A 4,627-nucleotide genomic window follows, 5' to 3' on the forward strand; every position below is an offset into this window, starting at 1 on the left:
CAACCCCCGCCCCCACACACACCTGCCTCCTGACCTTGGGTCTAAGATGGGAGAGCACTTACAAGTAAATGCTCAGTGATTGTCCGCACTTCCCAGTTTCCTGCCTGACCCCTTGGGGCCCCTCTTTGCCCTACAGAACGTCACCTGCTCCCTTGGCATTGGCAAAACCCCCTTTCTCAGCCTAGGGTTTCATATTGGCACTTAGGTGTCCTTAGCACAGAACTGCATGACAATCTTTGAAAATATATATGGCTAATTTTAGTATTTTTAAAAAGCCTCTTTATTACCCTAAATTGTGCATAGGCATATGTGGCTTTGGAATAAATTCTATAGGCTTCTTGATTTAACTCATGTGAGAGACTCCCTGGTGAGGATCCGGTCCCGTTGGTCAGGCCCCTTTAGCAGTCATTTGCCTTTGGACCCACTTTCATTCAGTCAGGGATAACAGTGTCACTACAAAGGAAACAAACTCAGTTTGGCCCAATTCCTAGAAATAGGCTCCCAGGCAAACTGTGCCAAGTCCCACCTTCCCTTGTTTCCCATAGGGTCCCATGTGCATTTCCATGGCAACACAGAGAATTGACCCAGAATGACTTGACTATATGTGAAGTCCAGAGGTTTCAGTTGGCGTATGAGGAGCTTGCTGAGTATATGTATTGACTAAGGACAAAATATTTTATTTTTACAGAATTTTGAAAATCCTCCCACTTCCCACCTTACCCACCAGCGCCACCCCTCCCGCCCCAAATCTTGCTGGGACCAGTCCCATGTCTAATACAGCTGGGTTGCAGTCCCACCCTTTGCCACTAGGTGGTGATATAGGATTTCACACTGAGACTGTCTCTCAGGCCTCAAGCGATGGAGGTGTCCCCCTCCGTGGAGAGAAGTGCCCTGCAGGGGGCACCGGTGGTCCTTTGAGAAGGTCGGGTCCCCGAAGCCTCTGTCCTAGCAGATGCTGTTCCTCAGGATCAGCCCGTTTTCTCCGGCCTTCCCACTGCTGATGTGCTCCGTGCTGTCTGAGGAGAGGAGATGGTGGAGGGCTGGGGAGGGGAATGGAGCTGACAGGAGGCAGGCCTCTCCTCCCTGAGCTCAGACAGGAGCCCAGAGATCAGCAGAGTCCAGAAGGAGCCAATTCTCGGCAACCCAGGGAGGCCCGCCCAGGCCCGGGCCTGCCGCTTACGTGCTGTGTGGCTTTAGGCAACTTGCTCCCTGTCTCCGAGCTTGTTCTTTGTTTCCTCTTTCCTGGGCCTGGGACAGGTCTGATTCCTCCAGGCAGTGTCCAGAGTCCGGGACAGACAGAAAGAGAGAAAAATGTGTGTCACAGAGGCCCTTCCACCCCAGGATGGACCTCTGGATGGACTCCCGCCTCCTGCTCAGAGCTTTGAGTGCACAAGAGGGAGGCCAAGAGCAAGAGAGGAGCCCTGGGTGAGGATGCAGGGGGCCGGCGTGGCAGGGCCCCCAGGACACAGAGGGAGGGAGGCTGGTAGGGGGAGAATCCTCAGGTGGGGGAAAAGAGGGGACAGGCTCCTGGCGGAGAAAAGGGAATGGGGTTGAAGGGAGGGAGGGGAGAGAGGAGAGAAACTGGGGAGAGAAGATGGAGCCAGTGGGAGAGAAGAGAAGAAGAGAGATTCAGAGAGAAGAGGAAGCAAAGGAAGAGGGCGAAAGGAGGGAAAAGAAATGGCCGTGAGAAGGGAGGGGGAAAGCAGAAAAAGGGGACGAGAAAATGCAGGAAACAGAATGAGAGGAGCAGAGGGCCACTCTGAGAAAAGGAGGAGGACACAGCGCCCAGGGAGGGCCTGAGGGGCGCCGGGGAGGAGAAGGGCGAGGGAGGGGGGCAGGGAGGGGGTGAGAGAGAAGACGGAAGTGGGGGACAAGGAAGATGGGGAGGAAGAGGGAGAGGTCAGGCCTCAGGAGAGAGCAGAGAGGGAAGGAGGGGAAAGGGGGGAGAAAGAAGAGGAGGAGAGAGGCTGTGAGACAGGAGGGGGGGAGGGGAGGGGGAGGGGAGGGGAGGGGGGGGGGAGAGCAGCACGGGAAGGCCAACAGGAGGGAGAGGGGTTAAAAGGTGAGTGGTTTTGAAGGAGGGAGAGGACAGGAGGGGTAGAAAAGAGAAAGAGGCCAGAAAACAGGATAGTAAAAGAGAAGAGACTTGGCCAAGGAGCTCAGCTGGTTAGAGCGTCATCCCCATACGCCAAGGTTCTGGGTTCAGTCCCGGTCAGGACACACACAGGAAGCAACCAATGAACGCGTAAAGAAGTGGAACAACTAATCGATCTCTCTCCCTCCCTCTCCCCCTCCCCTCTTGTCTCTCTCTAGAATCAATAATTAAATATAAAAAATTTTTAATTAAAAAAGAAAAAGAAGAGAGGAGTATGGAGAGAGGGGAGAAAGGAGAGAGCCAGGAGCTGGGTGGGGGAGAGAGAAACGGGAGGGAGAGGAAGAGAGAGGCAGAGGAAGGAGAGGAGAGAAGGGAACTGGAGGAGGAGAGGATCCTGAGGGAGCGAGAGTGGGGACCCGGAGGGAGGGAGGGGACAGGAGAGACGGGGTGGGGGGGTAAGCAGAGGAGAGGGGGGTGGAGTGTATACAGTGAGAGCAGGTGTGGGTGACGGGGTCTGGAGAGAGGAAAAGGGGACGGGGGTCCAGGAGAGAGGGAGGCAGGGACAGAGTGTGTGGAAAAGAGACCCCACGCAGGCACCTGCACTGAGCACCCCCGGAGTCTGGGAAGGGGGGGCTCTAGACAGAGGACGGGTGGAGGGAGCGCAGTGGGGGAGGGGCGAGGGAGGCCGAGGGTAGATCGGGGAGGCCCAGGGGGCGGGGGCAGGCAGCGGCTCCAGGCCGGGGAGCAGCGGGCACTCGTTGGGCGGTTGTCTAAGGAAGTCACAGCCCAGCTGGCTGCCCACGCCTCTCTCATCTCCACGGCCCGGCAGCCGCCCCGCAGGCATTTTGGTGACCGAGAGAGAAAAAAGTGACAAGTGGGAAAACAGGCTGAACAAAGCCAAAGGGGTGACCGAGAGCGGAGCCGACTGAATACAGTGGGAAGGGAAGGTGGGGCAGCAAAGGGGGAGAGACGGAGAGAGACAGGCAGAGACAGAGGGGACAGAGACAGATGGAGAGACAGAGACAGGGGGAGAGACAGAGACGGGGGGAGGAGCGGGAGAGAGGGGGAGAGGGAGACTGAGAAAGACCAAGAAGAGGGCAGGGAAGCTGATCGCCCTTCCAGGTCAGGGGCAGTGTCCCCTCGGCCCCTCGGCCCAGTTGCAGGAGCTGCAGACTGAGGAAAGGGGCAGCCACGGGGCGCATGCCCTTCTGTGGTCTGGGACCTGGCAGCATGTGGAGTGAGTGTCACACACTGTCACATCCATCCCAGGCCTGTTCGCTCTGAGGCGGGATGAGGGTGTCGCCAGCACGCAGTGCCTGCCGCCTGCTGCCCTGTTGGTTATCTGGGCCCCGCAGCTGTTGCAGTGGCAACAGGGGACAGGGAGGGGGTGGGCAGGGGTGACCGCCTGGAGGGGAGAAGCAGCGGCTGCACACACGGGGTGTGGGAGGGAAAGAGACTGAGAGGCGGAGATGAGAGAGAGCACGAGGGAGCCGCTCCGGGAAGATGGAGGGCAGAGAACAGCAGGGAGATGGAGGACTAGGGCAGCGCAGGAAAGAAGGGGCCGTGGAGAGGGGCTGGGGCAGGGTGGCAGGGGGGGCAGTGCCCGCAGGAGGGGGCGGCGAACGCTGGTGTTGGGGAGAAGCGTGGGGAGTGAAAAATCAGTGGAAAGAAGGTACAGGAGTGAGGACAGATGGGGGTGGAAATAGGGGACGCCCTGTGGGAGAGGAACAGAGGAATGATGTGTGGGGGACAGAGGGACAGACAGGACAGAGGGGCAAGTGACCAGCAGCAGGTGGAGCTGAGCGCCCTGAGCACCGGCAGGCGGAGCAAGTGGAAGGAAGGGAACTGGTGGCAAAGGGCCAGGAGGAGAGATTCAGGTGCAGGTGGGGCGGGGGGGGGGGGGAGGGCCCAGAGGACCTGCCACACGGGGTTGGCGGGGGGGGGGGGGGGAGACCAAGCTTCCAGAGAGGGTGGGTGGAAGAAGGTGAGAAAAGGACGGGAACCTGGTTCACAGAAGAGCCGTGGGGAGGAGTGTGTGCGAAATAATGAGGAGCCCTGGCTGGCATGGCTCAGTGGGTTAAGCACCGGCCTGTGAACCAAAGGGTCGCCGGTTCGATTCCCAGTCAGGGCACGTGCCTGGGTTGCGGGCCAGGTCCCCGGTTGGGGTCATGTGAGAGGCAACCACACATGGATGCTTCTCTCCCTCTTTTCTCCCTCCCTTCCCCTCTCTCTAAAAATAAATAAATAAAATCTCTTTAAAAAAGATAAAAGAGTAAACTGAGGCCCAGGGTGTAAGACAGGATGGGAGGAGTGAGGAAAACCTGTGTCGGGGGGGACAGACGGGCAGACAATAGGGAGACAGTGAGGTGCAGATGGGGGAGGAGCAGTGGCGAGAGGAGAGACAGGCTGAGGAGGTGTGAGCAGCAAAGGAGGAGGCAGAGGGCAGTGGGTGTCGGAGAACTGGGCGACAGAGGAGCAGAGCGGGGGGGAGGAAGCAGGGTGCAGGAAGAGTGGGATGGGGAGATCATGAGA

At 58.5% G+C, this 4,627-nt stretch overlaps 1 long non-coding RNA gene across 1 annotated transcript; it reads right to left on the reverse strand.

Annotated features, from left to right (window-relative positions):
* Nucleotides 1-654: 654 nt before the first annotated feature.
* LOC149995137 (uncharacterized) lies at nt 655-1,975 on the reverse strand. The gene is made up of 2 exons (XR_016507720.1): nt 1,181-1,975; nt 655-1,016 (listed from the first exon to the last, which is right to left on the reverse strand). It is a non-coding gene; the product is annotated as an uncharacterized LOC149995137 (long non-coding RNA).
* Nucleotides 1,976-4,627: the final 2,652 nt, after the last annotated feature.

This window comes from Furipterus horrens, unplaced genomic scaffold (genome assembly GCF_987537825.1).
Source record: "Furipterus horrens unplaced genomic scaffold, mFurHor1.1.pri manual_scaffold_13, whole genome shotgun sequence".
In the NCBI taxonomy this organism is placed as follows: Eukaryota; Metazoa; Chordata; class Mammalia; order Chiroptera; family Furipteridae; genus Furipterus; species Furipterus horrens.